This window comes from Rhinolophus sinicus, chromosome 2, assembly GCF_057876585.1.
Source record: "Rhinolophus sinicus isolate RSI-liver-muscle chromosome 2, RSI-T2T, whole genome shotgun sequence".
Lineage (NCBI taxonomy): Eukaryota > Metazoa > Chordata > Mammalia > Chiroptera > Rhinolophidae > Rhinolophus > Rhinolophus sinicus.
The window spans coordinates 127881936-127902515 of NC_142502.1; the positions used below are offsets into that span (position 1 = coordinate 127881936).

Consider the following 20580-nt stretch of genomic DNA (forward strand, 5'->3'; position numbering starts at 1 on the left):
CATAAATGGGACAGTTAAGAATGCTGTGAGTGGGGCTGGGGAGTGTTCTGACCCTCGATGGGCCCATGTCACGTCTACACATGTCAGTGTGGTGCTGGCTGGCACTGTGGATACCACTTGCTGCCTGGTGACCTTGGACAAACACCTTCACTGCTGGGAACCTCAGTCTCCTCTGAAACTGAAACTGAAAGAACAAACCAATCTTACGGGCTGGCTGGGAGAATTTCATGAGACTGTGTAGGCGAAAACGCCTAACACTGTGCCAGTCAATGTGAGATGAATCTAAGCAAGGAGAAGATCAGGTTAGATGTGGTCCTCAGGGGCGGCCGGATGGCTCAGTTGGTTAGAGCATGAGCTCTTAACAAGATTACTGGTTCAACTCCCGCATGGGATGGTGGGCTGCGCCCCCTGCAACTAAAGATTGAAAACTGCGACTGGACTTGGTGCTGAGCTGCATCCTCCACAACTAGATTGAAGGACAATGACTTGATTTGTCGCAGATGAGCCCTGGAAAAACACACTGTTCCCCAAACCCACCCCACCCCCCCACTGCCAAATAATAATAATAATAATAAAAAGCAGTAGTCCTCAAATTTAAACAGAAGACATTAATTATGGTGGCCCCAGGAAGTCTGAAAGCCAGACCTTTGTTCTAGGGCAAAGGGAACCCTGATATTTAACTTGGGGGAGGGAAGGAATGAGGCTTATAATTCTGCTTTCGACCTGAACTTTGTTGGAAAAGCAGAACTGCCACAGAACTTGCCGCTCTGCAAGTTCTTAACTGTGTATCCATGGAACAACTGTTTACTTTTACTTTTCATTCCTCATACACACTTTTGCTGGCTGATTAAACACTTCAGAACAGGAGCTACTTAAACGTCCCAAGGTGAGGATAGGCCACCCCATCCTCACCATCCAGTTACCCCACTTCATCCTGTGCCGAGAATACTGCAGACCTTACTCCTGCCTGGAGTGCACTTCCTCAGACCCAAGGACTGACCACGTGTATGGGGGTTGCCTTGACTCTCTTCCTGAAACTCAAACCCAATGAGTCTTGTGACACCAGAGTGTGTTGCTCTGCCCAGGAAGGAAGCAGAGAGGGACACCACAGCGAAGGCGTGATTGTTGAGAGAGCACAAGATGTTCCCACCCCTCCTGACCCCCACGTGCTCCAGTCTGTGTGGAAAGAGCATTGGCCCAGGAGCACAAAGACTGCTGTGTTTGCGTGGTATTGGGCAAGCCCCTGGTCTCTCTAAGCCCCTTTCTTCACTCTTAAAAGGGCGTCAAACATATCTTGCAGAGCAGCTGTGGGGAACGAGAGCAAGCTCCCGTTGACAGAGGCTCATAAGCAGCCATGTCCTGTACAGGTGCATGTTGTTGTTACCTTTACACACCCCATGGGGTTTTACAGTGTCAGAGCTGTGGTATGTGTCCAGGGTAAGAAATGAAGGGTCCATCTGGCACAAAAACCAAGGCACAGAACGAAGCCAAGACTCAGCAGTCTTTAGAGATGGTTTTGGGGTTTTCCATCTGGGATCTAAGGTGGTGCTGCTGCCCTGGACACCGGGGGTTCCTTGCCTGTGTCCAGAGGAATAACTGATGTTCGACCAGGAAATCTCAGAGTGTTTGTGAAGCAGGAGGAAAGCAACTCAGAGGAATGTGACTGTGGCGTGTAGGAGGGAATAAAAAAGCAAACAAGGAAGGAAGCAGAAGGGGTTTTCTTTCCCTTCTTGAGCTCCTCATCACACGTACTGGGCACAAGCAGCCCTCCAGTCAGAGCCTAGCCACCACCAAATGGCCTCACCTCAGCTTCCGTCAGAGCGTTCCCCTGAAATGTGACGCAGAGACTCTATCCAAACGGATGGCAGTGCTCTGTGGCAAACGCTGCCATTCCAAATAGCATTCCTGAGACAATTCCTGTGCGCCTGGCTCTGTGCTTGGCACTTTGGGGGGAAAAACAAAGACATGAGAGAAAGGATTTGCCGCCACAAGCTGTTCATAATAAACAGCTGTATTTGCACAGCCAGCCCTGGAGAAGGACTTCCTTAGGTCTACGTCACCTAGTAACATAGGTGCCCCCAGGCTCACTTTCAGGTACATCACTGGTCGCTGATGCCCAGTGTCCAGAGAGACAATCTGAGTGATAAGGAGGGTGGGTTAACTAGAGTGCGGTATGGACTGGGGCTGCAGTGGAAGGGGCAATCTGGGGGTTGGGCCAGGTTACTTGGCCAGAGAGAAAACATCAGCTCAGGCAGGGCAGCTCCAGCAAAAGGAAGGCTCTGTCAGGAACACAGCCTAGCTGGCAAAGGGTAGCAAAGGCTCCATGAGGAACATGAGAGGTCAGGCCCAGGACGTAGGAAGGCTCTAGGGCTCAGAGCAAGGCAGGGGGTGAGCTTAGGATAATGAGGGGAGAGAGTCTGGCTACTCACTTAAGGCCCCTGCAGATGAAGCCTCCTTTTTTCCCTTCCCCTTTCCTTCCTGTGTCTCCTTCTTTTCATTCCTTCCTTTGATTGAGCAGCTTTTTACTAGATCATTTCCCAAAGAGCAGGATTTCTTGGAAACTTTACTACTGTGATGTGCACCGTGAGTCTAAAACTACCAGACTTTTCTTGCTCTTCAATATTCCTCGTTTATTACAAAAACGTTTCTTCTGAGTGAAAAGAGCGGCTGCGTATTCCAGGCTTATGTTGATCTTGTACTATTAACCTTTACCCCAGGGCCAGGTGAGACTTTGGGAGGACACAGTCATGCTGCAAACCTTCCCTCACATATGCAGGCCTCAGGCTTCACTTCCTGTATAGGCTCTTTCTTGAGTCATTACACTCTCACAGGTAAACTGAGGAAGGTGGAACAGGTCCGGGAGCTTGTGCCCAGCCACGCAGGGTGGAATCTTTGCATCCTCACTACAGCCTTGCACACTCAGTCCATCTGAGTTCCCATGGAGGTCATGCCCACGCATATTGGGATCCGATGACAGAACCCTAACCAGCCTCCCTTATCCCACTGACCACCCTCCCACTCATGTTGGCCAGAACTGTTGAATAAGTGAGTCTGAATCCTCCCCCCAGTTGAAAAGCATCTCTGATTTTCGCCATGACACCCCCAGCTTCAAACACCCTTTGTTCTGTCCCACTAAACTGCTCAGAGAAGCTACACCTCCCCGACTGCCACCCAGCACCGGCTCCAGATGACTCCATGATTGCAAATACCATGGCTCTCCTAGAAAATCGTCACTCGTTTTCCTGGATGTGGAGCAAATGTGGCTGCTCTGTGCGCCTTCTCTCCACTGGCAGTTTGCCATTCTGGTCTTTGAAGCCTGCTGCTCCAGCCTCTACAGTGGAACCCACCACTCACATTGGGGTTACAGTACCTCAGCTGTTGACACGTCTGTTCCCCCCACCCCAGGGCAGCTTGAAGGCAGACGTTGAACTTAGCATGTAGTAGGTGCTTATCACATATCTAGTGCTGTAGATAAGACAGAAGCAAGAAGCTGTAATTAGAGAATAGTAATAACAGTGCATTGAGTACCTACTACATGCCAGACATCGTTCTAAGCTCTGCTAATATTCACAGCAATCCTATGAGACAAGCACTGTTATAGTCCTCACTTTGCAGTTAAGGAAACTAAAACACAGAATGGTTAAGCAGCTTGCACAACTGAAAACAACAAAGGAACAAGACAGGCAAATGAAGAAACAGACCCTCATAGACACAGACAATAGTTCAGTGGTTACCAGAGGGTGGGGGGTGGGATGGTGGTAGATGTGAGTAAAGGGGATCCAATATATAGTGATGGAAGGAGAACTGACTCCGGTGGTGTATACACAATGTAATATATATAGATGATATATTACAGAACTGTAAACCTGAAATCTATGTAATTTTACTAACAATCGTCACCCCAATAAACTTCAATTTAAAAAAAGAAAGAAAAAGTAACTTGCACAATGTTTCTCGGCTACTAAATAATAAAACCAGGATTTGAGTGCAGAATCTATGCTCTTAACCACTATCCATTAATGCTTTTCAAACTAAGTAAGAATGAGATCAAGAACCAAATTTTAGAAGCTCAGAGGCTTCAATATCAAATAGACCAGGGTACAAACTTTAGCTCTGAACTTGACCTTACTTAACCAAGCTGAGATTCAATTTCCTCAAATGTAAATAGGCATAATAATAGTATTTTGCCCTATCTGCCATTTAGTTGAGTTAAAAACTATACAGATCCGCTCTACCCTACAACAGCAATGCCAGTATGCTGTGGCCTTGCGAGGCTTTTAGATTGGAACTGCCACTGCCAACCGTAACCTCAACCCTGTAAGAAATCATATTTACAGAGGATTGCCCGGAGAATAGGCAGGGTATTCCTTCCTTTAGATTTGACCAAGCCAGACTATCAAAGGCTGTACACTTCATTCCTTTTTTTGAACACTGACTTTCCCTCAAAGTATCCCACTTGCTGTCATCAGCATTGCCCTTTGGTGTTAGGCCCTTGCTGTGTGTTTGAGACGGCTGGGTTTATTGTGAGCATGTCGTGATGGGTGCCCTGACCACCACACAGTTTCCTTTACATGAGGATCGCAGGAACACTTCTCCAACACAGGTATTGTTTCCAGGAGAGGCACATGTTCAAAGGAGGGGAAATGTTTTGATCTTAATTGCTGCGCGTAGAATTCTCCTTAGGCAGAAAACAGTCCTAGTTTGGCAATAAACTTGGTAAGCTGAAGACGTGGGAGTAGGAGCCCAAGAACTGGGTGTTTCTGTAGGCCAGGTATCTCAAGATAAGACACAGACTTCTGCCTGAGGCAAAGGGGAATTTGGCCTCTGAGAAGGAGGGGAGAACATTCGGAGAAGCCAGGGGAAGAGCAGGAAGAGATGCAAGTGAGACGAAAACCAGTAATAGAGGGACTATTGATTTGCTTGGGCTGCCATAACAGAGCACCACAGATTGGTTGGCTTAAACAAAGAAGATAAAGAAATTTATCTTCTCCCAGTTCTGGAGGCTAGAAGTCTGAGATCAAGGTGTCAGCAGGGTTGGTTGGTTTCCTCTAAGGCCTTTCTCCGTGGCTGGCAGATGGCTGTCTTCTCCCTGTGCCTTCACATGGTCTTCCCTTTGTGCGTGGCTGTGTCCTAATCTCTTTTCATAAGGACACCAGTCCTATTGGACTAAGGCCCACCTTAATGACTTCATTTTAACTTCATCTTTAAAGACCCTATCTCCAAACACAGTCACATTCTGTAGTACTAGGGGTTAGAACTTCAGCATTAGGGTTTGGGGGGAGCAGAGTTTAGCCTACAACAGGAGCCAAGGGACATTTGAAGACCACCCTACCCCCCTCCCACAATCTTGTCTTCCTATGAAAATGTTCACTAACTACTTTGTGTGACTACAGTCTTTTTTAGAAGTCAAAGACAAGGTAAGCCTCACATCTGGGAGCCACATGGCATGGGACAGAGGTAGCCCTTGTGGAATCAAGAACTCCGAGAAAGTAAGCTTCCAGGGAGACAGAAGGAAACTGAGGAGGTGCTGTGAACATCCCCCGGGTCTGGAGGTCTCAGCTACCATCTGGTTTGCATCACCGATCATGTTTCTACCTCGGCTTTCGTTGTCAGGAAACAGAATCAAATTGGAGGTCCCTTATTATAAATGTCCAAGAACTTATGCAAAGTGACTCCCCATGCTTTATCCTATGATTTGGCTTTCATTTTCACTTGCGCCTCTATTATGGACCTTTCCTGCCTTTGTTTACCAGCATCCCTTCCTTTGAAGCATTTCACCCCACTGCAGATAGTCCCTACAGAACTGTCAATCAGAGTGCCCAGCTCCATCTCCCGCCCTCATCACCAGACTGGCCAAAACGCCCCATCCACAAGGCCACAGGAATGACCATGTAAAGCAAGATGGGCCAATCAGAGAATTACCTGAGGTCAATATGGGGAGAGAGACGTTCTCTTAGCTATTTTCTAATTTGAAGGGGTATGAATCTGAGGTTTCTAGGAGCTATCTTTCCCGTCATATGGACACAGCCTCATTTTGCACGAGGCCAAGCAAAGGCAAGCAGCACTGAGAGATGGAAGAAGAGACAAGCCTTGACTCTATCATGAGTCACAAGATCTAGCCACACCTGCAGCTGGGTCCACCCCTGGACATGCTACCGTGTAACTGGAGCTAATAAGTTCTCTTTTCCCACCAAGCACTGGAATGTAGACTGGATGTAGGGGTCAGATTAGCTGTGTTTCCCATTTGAAGTCCAGAAGGAAACCCTCAATTTGGGCACAAGATCAAAAGAGCAGCACTTCCCTCTGAGTGAGAAACTACAAGGGCAAGTTTAATTCAAGGGCCATGACCAGGAATAGGCTTCTGGAGTGAATTACTTGTTAACAGTTTGTAAACTCAGAACAGCCACCCACTAGGGTCAAGGGATATTATATTGCCAGAAAATCCCAAGCTTGGTGAACAGCAGTCTGTAATTGCTGAATCCCCAGGGCAAGTCCCAGGCCCCACAATTATGCTGACAGGAAGTGGCCACTAAAGCAACCCCCTGGTGGGGAGTCTACCCCTGCACCCTCCTCAGAAGTGGTCATGGAAATTCCTAGATAAGGGGTGTCCTTGCAGTTAGGAGGAAGGGGCCAGTTGGTGGGCTGTCCGTCTCCCTGCCCTGCAGAGCATGGAGTATACAAGGAGCTGCTCCGCATGGTTTTCTCTTCTCCTCCTTGCCAAATGGGAGACATAGTGCAGTGTTTCTGTCGTCCCTTTGTCATTGCGTCCTGGGGATGTTGAGGGTGGTGGTGATGGTGGTTAAAGTTATCTTTGAGCTGTAGGCTGTCAAATCCACGAAAGACTGCTTTGAAACCTGATGAAAGAGAAAACATAACACCCAGAAATCCTGGGCTTGAGACTGGATGTGGCAACTAGACATGATCTTGGTTTTTAGTTTTTGTTTAAAGAGTCATTGTATTATGCTAGGTGGGGGCATTTATAGAACTGTATTTATGGGAAGAAGGGTGATTTTGTTTGCCAAGCTTCCTTCCCGGGAGGGACCTCTTTTCTGACTCCATGTGCTCTTGGAGAGTCTAGGAGTCAAGACACTCCACTCCCAACCTTATTTCCATCTCGGCAGAGGTAGAACCTAGCTGGCCAGTCAGATGACCCCATTTCTCTAGCCACAGTAATTGGTTCAGTTATGGATATGTGACCTAAGCAAGGCCAATCATGATTGACATACCAGCATTGGATAAGAGAGGTCCTCCTTACCCAGAGAATACTGAAGAAGTAAAAGCAGCCTCAAATTCAGCAGTAGACCCTCTTTTATTAAAGGTTCTTTAGTCCTTCTACCATCAGAGATTTTTCACTAGCTGTTTCACCTCATGAAAGTTTGAAGCCTCAGACCATCATTTTTCCTCATGGCATGAGTTATTTAGACAATATGTTTTAATTTTCAAATCTATAGATTTTTGTTGTTGTTACTGATTAACTTCATTGTTTTTGTTAGAGAATGTGATCTGTATGAATCTTTACATGATCTGTATGTTCAGTGCTTTGAACTTTATTTGCTTTATGTACTTGTATGTAGCCAATTTTTATAAAACATGTCTTGGGTTGAAAAGAATATTTCCCTATATTGTAATAGTTATGTACGATGTCAGAGAGGTAGTAGACTTGAAGGAGATTATCACTTTGTGAGGGGTATAAATGGCTAATCATTATGTTGTTTTGTACACAGGAAACTAATTTTTTTTAAAAGACAGAAACAGAATATTTCCCTAAATTGATTAGTGCAGAGTTCTATGTAAGTCAAGCTTGATTTGTGTTGTTCAAATCTTCAATATTCTTACTGACTTTTATTTTGTTTTTTATTTACTTGGTCTGTGAATTGAAATCTGCCATCGTGATGATGAATAAGTCAAATTCATATTTTGAAGACATCATTGAATTGTTTACTGGCTTCTGTTTTTATGTTAAGTCAACAACCAGTTTGTCATTCTTTGTCTTTCCTCTCTGTCTGCCTTTAAGATCTCTTTGTCTCTGGTGTTCTGCAATTTTATGACAAAACTACCTAGATATAAATTTCCTTTCATTTTTATTGCAAGGGATTTGTTGGGCAGTCTGAATCTGATAAGCTATGTCTATACCAGTTAGAACTAGGTTAAGCCCATGTGAACGAAAACTCAAAATGACAGTGGTTTGTAAAAGACAAAAGACTATTTCTCACACAAAAGTGGTCAGATGTTAGGCAATCTTGGGCTGTTATGGGATTCCTTTCTCAAGGTTGGCTTCTGGAAATCCAGCCCTCACGCCTGAATTCCAGTAAGTCATATAGTGCAAGGGAAAGAGGGCTTGCCCATTATTTCTAAGGATACTTCCCAGAAGTCTTACACACTTTTGCTTATACTTCCATTTCCAGAATTTAGTTCATGTCCACACCTAGATGCAAAGGAGGCTGGGAATTACACAACTATAGTAGGTTGCATTGCCTCCCCACTTCCTCGTCCGTAAGAAAGAGGACAACAATGGCTGTTGGAATAGGTAAACTGCCGCAGTTTATCTTTTAGCTATTAAACATCCATTTTACACTGCCTTCCCTATAGAACACACTTATTCTCCAAAAAAGAAAACCTCAAAAGTCCTACCCTATTCCATCTCGCTCAAAGTCCAGGTTGTTTTTTTGTGGGTTTTGTGTGTGTGTGTGTGTGTGTGACATGAAGTCCTTCCTGTCAGGCTCAGATGTGACTCTTTATGTTCTAGTGAACTATAAACTAAAAGACAAGCCATCTGATGAACAACGATTGAGAGGAATAGGTTAATATGAATAAAGGTCTCATTCAGAAAAGGGGAGAACGGGAAGCATGCAGCAGTGACTGGCCCATAGGAATCACCAGTGCAGTTGAATAGGACTAGTGGAGATTTTCAATCGTGGCTGCAGAATTTTCCACCTGGTTAGCTGCTCTGGCAATGCCAAGGTCCTCTGAGAGGACATCCTACTCTATATGAGTATCCTTTGTGGTCATGGCTCTGCCTCCTCTGAGATTCTTCCTTGTTCCTCATCCTCCACAGCCTCATCTGAGTGGACCTGGAAGCTCTGCTTCTTGGAGCTACACTGTCTTCACAGTCTGCTTCTGCTGGTTCAGATTTGGGGCTTGGGGTGTGCTTTGGGGGGCTTACCTGTCACAAGTGGTAGCAGACCAGTCTTGGGATTTTTTGGCTGTACAGTTCCCTTGAACACTTAGTAGGCTTCCAGGTTTCCACCTGGAATCAAGACTGTTTTTAAGCCTTGAGACCATCATTTTTTAGTTACTGACTACTCTGCTCATCTTTCTCTATTTTATTGCTTCTAAGATACACCTTTCTTGAACATTTTATTGAGGTATTAATATATTTACATAAAAGTGTACAAATCACAGTGCATAGCTTGATAAATTTTCACAAAGCAATCACACCTGTGTGACCAATACCCAGATTAAGAAACAGAACATTACCCATAAAATAAACCTTCTAGTTACTATTCCCCTCAAGGGTAACCACTTTCCTGACTTCTAACATCGTAGATTTGTTTTGTCTATTTTAAATTGTGTAAAAATTATGTATAAAATTATGTAAAAGAGGAACAATAAGTGTATGTTCTTTTTGTGTCTGGCTTCAGTTGTTCAAAACCCTGAATGTTTGTGGGAGTCATCCATATTGTGTGTGGCTACAATTTCTTTATTCTTATTGTTGTATAGTGTTCCATTGTGTAAATATACCACAAATTATCTATCTATTCCACTGCTGATGGGTGTTTTGGTGTAGCCAACTGTTTGGGGTTAGTACAACAGTGCAACTATGAATATTTTTCTATTTGTCTTTTGATGAATTTCTGTACATATTTCTGACAGATATTATCCCAGTTGCATGACAAGGTGCCGCCCACATTTAGTGGCATCAAACAACAATCATTTTATTGTACTCATGGATTCTGTGGGTGGGAAATTTGGACAGGGCACAGAAAGTATGGTTTGTCTCTGCCCCACCCTGTCTGGGGTCTCAGCTGGGAAAACTCAGATGGCTGGGGGGTAATTCGATGGCTAGGAACTGGAATCATGCGAACTTTTCTGGTGTCTGGGCTGGAATAACTCCATGGCTGGGCTCAGCTGGGACTCTGCTCCAGAGCACTATCCACAACCACCCCATGAGGCTTAGGCTTCCTCACAGTTTGGTGGCCCCTGTAGTCAGGCTTCTTACCTGGGGGCTTGAAGCTCTAAGAGCAAGTATTCTAGCAGCAAAATGGAAACTGTAAGACCTTTCATGACCTAGCTTCAGAAGTCACACAGGGTCATCAACACCATGCTTTATCCATGAAAACAACTGTACACCCTCTATGATTCCAAGTCAAAGGATAGAGACACCCACTTCTTCATGAAAGGAGTGTCAAAGAATTTGCAACTGTGTTTTAAATCTGCTCCATACCTAGGACCAAAATTTCTGGGTCATAGCATATGTATATGCTCTGCTTTAGTACTGCCCACCAGCTGTACAGAATAATTGTATCAACTTATCAGTGAGCAATATGTGCGAATTCTGGTTGCTCTGCATTCCTGCCAACACTTCATGTTACCTTTTCCATTTTAGCTGTTCTGGTGGTTGTGAAGTACCAGTAGTAGCACATTTTGATCTTAACTTACATTTCTTTTGCATTTCCCTGCTGACTAATGATATAAATGTTAGTGGGCTGGATGGTGCCCCCTAAAGATATCATGTCCTAACTCCTGGAAGCTGCGACCATTACCTTACATGGTAAAGTTTTTGCAGATGTGATTAAGTTAAGGATTTTGAGGTGAGAAGTTTATCTTGGATTATTTTTGGGGCCCTAAATGGCATAACAAGGGTCCTTATAAGAGAAAGGAAGACAGAAATTAGACATCCACAGAAGAGAAGGCAAGGGGAAGATGGAGGCAGAGATTGGAAAGATGTAGCCACAAACTAAGGAATGCCATCAGAAACCAGAAAACACAAGGAATGGGTTTTCCCCCAAAGCCTCCAGAAGGAGGTTAGCCTTGCCAAAACATTGATGTTAGACTTCCAGCCTCCAGAAATGTAAGAAAATCAATTCATGTGGTTTTAAGCCACCAAGGTTGTGGGAATTTGTTATAGCCATCACAGGCAACTAATATAATAACATTTTCATTTGTTTATTGGCCATTTGGATATTCCCTTTTATGAAGTACCTATTCAAGTATACTGCCAGTGAGACCTGAACGTCCCTGACAGGCCAACGGGGTGCTCTGGAGCAAAGGCTGCTCATTAGAGGACACAGCGGGTGGAAATCGCTAGGTTCTCGTACCAGTGCCTTGTTTATCATTGGGAGGGAACACTCCACAAAGAACATGCTGAGTCATCAGTGCCTTTCTCAATCATTGGTCAAAGACCACCACAAGAAGAAGCTGACGTGGACCTGAAGGAGCTAACAGTAGGAGGTTGTGAGTTAACCACACTCCTCACAGTTCAGCAGTGGGTCCTTACCTGAAGGGCAATCTGAATGGTGCATTCATGCTGCCGTGTGAGTCCTCTGTTTTACTTATCTACTCCCAGTCTATTCTTGCCTTTCACACTTTTAACAGCATCTTTTGATGAACACAAGTTTTTGATCTTAATATAGTCCAATTTATCATTTTTCCCCCTTATGGTTATTTTTGTGTCATGTTAAGAAATATTTGCCAACCCCAAGTTTTATTTTAAAAGAGTTTTTTTTTAACTGTTCACTTTTACACCTACAGTCCACCTGGAATTGATTTTTGTGACTAATTTGAGGTAAGAGTCAAGATTTATTTTGTCCCTTTCGCAATTCAATTGCGAAAAGAACATATTTTTTCCCTGTTACCCAACGTGTTGTGTCATCCTTGCCATCAATCAGGTGAACATATATGCGTTGATTTGCATTTCCCTGATGCCTAATGATGCTGAGCATGTTTTCATGTGCTTATTGGCCATTTGTATATCCTTTTTGGAGAAATGTTTATTCAGGTTCTTTACCCGTTTAAAAAATTGGGTTATCTGTCATGTTATTATTGCGTTGTAGAAGCTCTTCATATATTCTAGGTCAAGTCCTTCATCAAGCATATTTGCAAAAATTTTCTCATTGTTTTTTCACTTTCCTGATCGTGTCCTTTGAGGCACAAAAGTTTTAAATTTTGATGAAGTCTATTTTTTCTTTTGTCACTTGTGTTTTCAGTGCCTATCTAATCCAAGGTAATGAAGATTTACACCTACGTTTTCTTCTAAGAGCTTTATGGTGTTAGCTCTGATATTTAGATCTTTGGTCCATTTAGAGTTACTTTCTATATATGGTATGAGTTAGGGATCCATCTTGGTTCTTTTGCATGTGGATATCCGGTTGTCCCAACAACACCATTTGCTGAAAAGATTCTTCTTTCTCCCATTGAACTGCTTTGGCACCCTAGTTGAAAATCAATTGACTGTAAACATCAGAGTTTATTTCTGGAATCTTGATTCTATTCCATGGATCTATGTCTTGCTTATTGTAGCTCTGTGGTACATTTTGAAGCTAGGATATATGAGTGCTCCAAATTTGTTTTTTTTTGTTTTTGTTTTTGTTTTTTTTCAAAATTATTTTGGCTATTCTGGATACGATTAATTTTGGTATATTACTTTTGTATCCCTCATCCTTGCTAAATTCATTTAATTTTAATAGTTTAAAGATTCTTTTGGATTTTCTATATACATCTATATATCACCTACAAATAATAACACTTGTATTTCTTCCGTTCTGTTTGTTCAATGTTGATAGAGTCTTACTTCTCTGTCACACTTCCTAGTCTCTCTTTTACTTCTTTAAACGTATTCATTTTCTATTATGTATTTATTCATTGCATATCTATTATCTTTGGGGGTCTGATTCTGCAGTTTGTTGTTTCTGCTTACTAGCTCATGGTGGCTTTTTCCTTAAATATTTTATGGTTTCTTTATTGTTATCTCACATTTCTCAGTGTTTTATCTGTTGGGATGTTTTGAGGTATGGGTTTAATATGTGTTCCTCTCAAGAGGATTTGCATTTCTTCTGCCAGATGCTAAGAGGTACTACCAGCCTGGTACTCTTTTACACGAAAGTTTTAGCTTTGAGTTTGTAGTTACGTAAGAAGTGTGGATTCCTAAAACAAGTGTGAGTAGGCTTATCATTAGGAATTAGGAGAGATCTTTTATTCCATTCCACTCAGAGCCACGGCCGAGACAGAACTTTGAGTATGAGTTTTTCCTTTTTTCCCCCTAATTACTTTTCAGAGGTACTGATGAAGGAGTCTCTAATTCTACCTCCATCCCACATAGGTCCCAGAGTTTGGCTCCTTTTCCCAGTATATAAGATCTATCAATACCCAGCGCTAGGCCCCCGGGGATTGGCAGATACTATGTTTAGGGTGAGTTCAGACTTCAGCATTTGCTTACCTCTGTATTTGGGTTTTCTCATCGTGGACCTCCGAGGATTTCCCTTGCTTACCCACTACTTTAACCTACGTTTTAAAACATCTTTTTAAAATAATATTGTATTTAGCATTTTTAAATATTCTACATTTGCAGGGTTTCTCTGGCATCTCTGCTGGGAATAATCACTTCTGGATGGCTGCTCACTGACAAATTCAGCTCCAAGCTAACCCGAGCATATCTCAACCTGTCAGGTGACCGGAGTTAGGCAAAAAGGCCTAATGCATGACAAATTTACTTCTTTATAAGACAGCCGTGGTTGACCATAGAATTTGTTCCTACAGAGGTTTTGACAGTGATCAGTTTCTCTCAACTGGGAGCAATTTTGCACCTTCCTTCCCCTCCAGAGGATATTTGGCAATACCTGAAGACATTTTTTATTGTCACAATTGAGAGGGGGTATTACTGATATCTCGTGGGTAGAAAACAGAGATGCTGCTAAGCATCCTACAATGCCCAGGATACCCATACACAACAAAGATTATCTGGCCCCAAATTCAGTAATGTTGCAATTGAGAAACCCTGGATAGTAATTATAAAGTCTTAAAAAGCTTCCTACAGGAGTCTCAAGTACAGGTGTGACTGCTAACTGTTTCTTCTAACTCCTTTGGCTTAGATATAAATTTTTTAAATGTTTACTTGTAAAAAAATAATGAAAGAGAATGAACATTGCTATCATCTATTGAGCATCTTTTCTGCTTCAGGCACAGTGCTAAATGTGTAAATGAAGTCAGTAACATTTATTTCATCATATTCTCCAGAACGTCAGTTTTTTGGGTCAAAGGTTAACATAAAGGTTTCCAAGCAAACAATACGTACACTGCAATTTTCAAATAAACTATGCAATTCAAAGAAGAAACAATTTAGATTGAGTTTCTAACCATGAAAACATGTACGATTTTAAAGTGAGATTTTAGACCGATCGACATATCACAGTGTGATTGATATAACTTTTCCTCTAACTTTCGAAACAGCTAGAGATTCGAACACAAGCCTGACACTCACCTTGAAGCATTGTGACTCAGGCTGCAGGTAAGAAACATTCCTGGGATCACTCCCCTGGCCTCCATTACAGATTCTACCTGTCTCAGTGTGTGATGTGTTCCCTACAGGGCCTCCCTTTCAGGGAAAGGGGAATGGAATTATGACTTGAAAACTTGCTCAGTGGCATCAAGCCTTCTTGACTAGATAGAAAGGAAAAATCTTCACAGATATAGGGCCGTCTGACTTGAGAAGTCCCATAATGTTGTCTAGGGATCAGGGCAGTGGACAAAGTTGGGATAAACAGCTATAAAGCAGAAATGGAATAAGGCTTTTATCTTGATTAGTAAGGACAGTGTAACGTGCTGAAATGATTCTGAGGCAGTGTCCAAATCCAACAGGAAAGAGTACAGTTATCAACTAGCCATATTTGCTATGTCTTCTCTAATGTTTTCCTTTCAATTGAGAAAGTGACAATTAATCAGGAAAAGTTATTGGCTGTCTCACTTATGTCATTTATATGGGGTTAGGAGAGGGGTTGTTAAGTAGAAGTTAGAAAAAGTAGGAGAAGGAGAGATGGGAGGGGCTCCGTAGTGCCTACAGAAAAAGCTCATAACTAGCTTAGATTAACTGCCTCCAGCCACCTTATCTGTGTTTACCACAACAGATGACAAGACGTGGTCTGGAGCAAGATAAAGATCTGAGTCAACAGACCTCCACCCATTTTAGGCGGTCACATCCTGCCATGGAAGAGCTTGCACCATTTTTCCTGCCAAATCAATACGTAACTCCCTCACCCCACCCAGCAAACTATAAATCCTCTGGACAGAGGCTCTTTCTCTCTTGAGCTCTCTGGCACTCACTCTCTCTCCCTTTCTCTCTCCCCCTTCCTTTCTCTCCCTGTCCACCCTTTCCCCCATCTCAGCTAGGCCCATTCTCTTCCCTGAGAATGTATCACTAATAAACCCTGCTTGCATATTAATTAGCTTGCTGACCTTTGATTCCTCACTGCGTCAGTCATCCCATCCGTTTTAACACACGCAGTAGAAAGGGTACAAATCTAGCTGAGGGTTGACCCACGTCAGCTGAATTCATCCACATGTCCCCATAGTGCCATAACAATTTGCTGCTCTGTCATGTATCCTGGTTCTCCCATTCTGGTCAGCTCAGCAGGTGAGCTCCTGATTCTCTCTTCAAGTGCCTTCTCTGGCGTTTCCAAACCCTTTGGGGTGCATGCCTCAGCTTCTTTGACATTGCTTCTTGGCATCACCCTGACAGTGAGTCCCTGGTCCTGTTCTTGGCACTGAGGTAAATGACAGTCAGGGTCCCTAGTCCTGCCTCAGGGCAAATCAAACACTGGCACTTCTGATTGTCTTTTATCAGCCGGAGAAGTTTGTGTTGTACATTATCAAGATTTCAGGTAAAATAGCTAGATAAGAGAGGACGTGGTAAGTGATTTAGAAAAGGACGCTTTGGTGGGCCCAAAGCCACTCTAACCTTGCTCTGGCTTGAGACTGTCCTTAGACAGGTTTCTTGGGTAAGATTGTCAGATCAAATACAAGCTTTCATTTCACATAAACTAGGAATAATTTTTTTAAATTATGATCATGTTCCATTTAGTATCAGTATACCCTTATCCTGAGTGCAACCAATGTTGAATCCCTAGTCTAGACCTTTGAGCAGCGGACCAAGGCTCAGCAAGCTTCAGGTTACGCTTCCCTCTGCCCCCCCGGGAAGCCAGTCCCCCACCTGGCCCTAATGTGCGTGTGTGAGAACAGCCTGGTCACATGCCACAGGGGATACTGGGAGGAGGAGAGCTGCCTCCCAGGCCTCTGTACAGCAAGGCCTCCCTTCTTCAAGGTTCCTGGGCAGGATTATCCCAACTCTGGATTGAGTTTGAAGACCTGTGGCGATAGGCCCAGATATCACCTCAGAGGTGTTGCCGAGGAAGATCCTACCGCACAACAGAGCAGGGCAGGAGCTGGGGGCTGCCAGGTCCTGAAGGGGCCATGCATTCTTACTCCCCTCCCACATGCTCTGCAGCTACCCTGGAGTCTAGAGGAGGCAGAGGTCACTTCCTCTTCCCCCACCCCGCTGGCTACTCAAGAGAAACCCTGAGATGGGTTCAGGGCAGGGCCAGGTGGACTCTCCTTGTCCTGCAAGTCTCTTGTAACTGATCCCCAGTGGACCCTTCTTCCAGGTCAGTCCCTAGGCCTGACCACCCTCCTGAAAGGGACCCTCATTCTGCCACTGTGCCTCATTGTCTGCCTACATACATGGCTGCTGCCTTGACTTCACTGGTGTTATTCCCACTGTGGTACCAGGCACACCTACTCCATACATCCTGGTTTCTAATACCATTCTCCAATAAAAAGGGAACTAGGGCTCCTGGGAGGAGAGATCGATTCTAGGACTGGGGCGAGGAATACACAAGATGAGCCTGGAGCATCTTGTAGTGCCAGAGCATAAGGAGTGTTACAAAGAAAGAACGGGGGGTGGGGTGGAGAGAGAGAGAGAGAGAGAGAGAGAGAGAGAGAGAGAGAGAGAGAGAGAGAAAGGGAGAAAGGGAGAAAGGAAGGAAGAAGCCATACAGGCGCTAAACAAAGCCACATTGATGGTGGTATGTCCAAGAGGCTCGGGAAAGAGCCAAAGGAAAGCTCCCAACGGCCAAAACTGAAACAAATTATTTTGAGTAACAAAATAATCAAAGTAGTATGGAATTACAACCCAAAATACACAATAAATATCCATGAGTCCATACCGATAAAAAATAAGTGATTAAATAAATAAATGACAAATAAATGGGGGAGAAGAGACAAATCCCTGATTCAGAAGAGCTTGTTAACCAAGAAAGAGATTTAGGCTGCAATAAAGAACAAATAGCATTTATTTGTGCAAAAACGATTGTAAACTGTGAGTCACACATTTCGGTAGCAACCTCGGGTGCTCCGGAGAGAACAAAAAAAGGCAGGGTTAATGTATAAGTGTGGTTCCCATTTAGGTCCTCCACATAAATGAAGGAGTCCAGCTCGGTTAACCAGCAAACTGGGTTAGGGATATATGGGAACTCTACTATCTTCTCAAGTTTCTGTAAAACTATTCTAAAATTAAAAGTTTATTTAAAAAAAAAAAGACAAAGAAATGGGGATGTAATGCACAGCATGGAGAATACAGTCAATAATATTGTATCAACTTTGGTGACAGACGGTAAAGACTTGTGATCATTTCATAATGTATACAAATGTATAGGTCAATTATACTTCAATTAAAAAAATTTAAAGACAGAAAAAATCTAGCTTTATTGAGGCTCTGATTATGAAAATAGATAATAACAAAGATTCAAACAATGCAGGAACTACAAAGACAAAAGTAACAATCACTTGAAATCTCAGACTGAATGAATGCCCCTAATTCTGCGTTCCTCTAGCACTTTCCCTGTTGTAGGATCCATCACTCTGTACTGGGATGGCCTTTTGCCATCTCTGTCTACCTGTCTGTCAGCACGAGCGCTGTGTGCCTTTCCCCTGGTGTCAGTCTTGCTCACTGCTGTATCCTGACTGGTTAGTACCATGTCTGGCACGTAGGTGCTCCATGCTCACTTGGTGGAAAACATACTAATAATGACTGCTCACACTGCCTCCCTCACTGTCGATACACTCTGCCCTGCCTCTACCTTGTACCGTGCACGTCTCTCACTGGATTCCTGCCTTCCTTTCTGATGTACACCCACCTAGCAGTCGGGCTCTGCCTTGCATCTCCCTGGTGCTGACTGCTGGCCCAGATCCCACCTGCTGCTGCTGTCTCCTGCTCCAGACCCATCGTTCGTCGGCTGGACTGCTCGTCCTCACTGAGCCCCTTGTCTGCCCCGCCTGGTGAGCAGGTCTGGCTGGTTGTGGTCTCTCCTGGGACTCTCATTCCACTGCCACCAACTGGGCCATATCCTGCTGAGTCTCTATTGGTGGCCCCATTCACCGAGAAGGGCTTAATCCATACTTGGGCAAAATATGGGTGACAATCATAAAAAACTCAAAGCAGGTAAGGCGACATTTCCCTCATTCCCTGAGCGCAGGAATGATGGTTAAACTACAAATAACTGGTACTGCATGGACAGGCAGCTAATGGCAAGGGACCGGTATCTCGGGCTCCCTCAATATGCTGTGCACTAACCTTTTAGTTGCTGAATCTGGAAAGGCCCAGGAGAAGGGCCAGAGCTGCAGGAGCTGTGGTCTTCAGGGAGCCAGGGACAGCAGGTGTTTGCCAACTGGTGCAGAAGCATTTCAATACTTTAACAACTAAGAATGCCACCGTGGCATGCTCTAGCAGTGTGCATTGTTTATTCTACCAGTGACTTCCCCGAAGCGACCAACCACAGTCACTGGCAGGACTATCCAGAACTGGAGTGAGTTGAATGATTGGAAAGACAGCTTGTCTGCTAGTTGCCTAAAATAACATTATTGGTGGATGTCAGCAAATTATTCATGGTCAAGATGGGGAGATGGGAAATCAGCCCCCAGTGACATTTTCCTGTGACCTGGGGTTTGAGAAGCACTGGAGGCTGTGGGAGGACAGAAACCGGTACTGACTCAGTTTCTGCCCAGAAAAATAGGTGTGTGTGTGTGTGTGGTCTAGATATGCACTGTCTGTGTGGTGTGTGGTTATGTATGTGTGGTGTGTGTTTCTGCACTGTGCCATAGATGTGGTAGATGTGGTGATGTGTACATGACTCTGTGTCAGCCTGGTAGGAAGGTGCTGAGGCAAGTATTCTTCATGAGACTGAGAAGATGGCGACCAGAAGAGAAAAGAATGGAGGGGACCTTTAACCAAGCGCTTAACGTGCATTATACGTGAAGCTACCCCAGGGCTGAGTGAGCAGAAGACTGGCTGGGCCACCCAGCAAGTGACAGCACCCAGTGATGGTCCCCCATGATTAGGAGGGCTACCTCTGCAGAGTGGGAAGGAAAACACATTCCAAAGAACATTTGACAAGAAGGGGAGAAGGGGCCCTCCGCCTTCCTTTTCAGCTTATGCACTGTTTTTTTGTGCGGGGTTTTTCGTTTGTTTGTTCTTTCAGTATAGCTCTATGTCAAAAGAGCCTGCCGAACTGAGCATGTAGGGGAAAACTCATGGCCCAGGTCAGTCCCAGGTCACATTAAACAAAGCAAGGCCATCAACACAAGCAATTTTTGCCCTTCCTGGCAGGATTATAAAGGATTTTGATCAAGGGAGTGTGATAATGAATGTCCTGTTCGAAGAGTCCCAAGGCCCTGGGCAGATTGGAGGAGAGGCAACAAGTGCCTTGCCCAAGGTCACAGCACTGTGTCCGCCTGGTGGAGTGTCTGCAGGACCCCAGATGACTTTATTGCTCAGTGCAGTTTACTGGAAAGGCAAAGTCTCACTTCAAGCTTCCTGACCCCAAGTCCAGAGTTCTTTCTATCATCTAAACTGAATCCGTGGTCTCCTCCAACTCTGGTGCCTTCAGAATCTCATGTTTGGCCTGGGTTTGGAGAGGTGCTCTTTCTGACCGACATGTCACAGTCTCTTCAGATCCAAGTTCTGAGGGCTTAGACAAGCCCTGCTTCTCAGCAAGGGAACATCCGGAACCTTGACATAAAAGCCACCCATAATGACATTTTGAGTTTACTGTACAAAACCTGCGATACAACTACAAAACTATTTTAAAGACCTAACTGGATGAGACTTATACTCCATTTTCACAAAATCCTTTCATAAATGATTGATGACAAAACAAAAATGTTGCCAGTTGGCTGTGGATCATACATTACAAAACACTTCTCCAGCTTGAAGGTCACCAATGTTTCCATTAACATTCAGGACACGGATACCCTATTTGTTCTTGGGACATTTAAGAAAATAGCCTGATTTTTAAAAATACTTTTCACTGAGGTATAACTTATATACAGTGAAATTCTCAGATCTAACCTATAGATATGATTTTGACAAATATACGAGGTTTGACAATTAAGATTGCAAGCTCATCCTAGAAAAGTTCTATATATCTCATTGCTGAATACCATGATCATCACCTTCGAAGTACTCCCCTTGGGAAGCTGTGCACTGATGCCGCACCTAGTCCACCCTTCAAAGCAATTTTGGAACTCTTTTTCTGG

General features: G+C 44.0%; 2 long non-coding RNA genes across 2 annotated transcripts; both read left to right on the forward strand.

Moving 5' to 3' along the window:
- The first annotated feature begins 644 nt into the window (after window positions 1-644).
- On the forward strand, window positions 645-9756 carry LOC148758910 (uncharacterized). Its single transcript, XR_016020435.1, has 2 exons — window positions 645-1367; window positions 5394-9756. It is a non-coding gene; the product is annotated as an uncharacterized LOC148758910 (long non-coding RNA).
- Window positions 9757-11260: 1504 nt separating this feature from the next.
- LOC141571841 (uncharacterized) lies at window positions 11261-16809 on the forward strand. The gene is made up of 3 exons (XR_012496899.2): window positions 11261-11534; window positions 14446-14503; window positions 15120-16809. It is a non-coding gene; the product is annotated as an uncharacterized LOC141571841 (long non-coding RNA).
- The last annotated feature ends 3771 nt before the right edge of the window (window positions 16810-20580 follow it).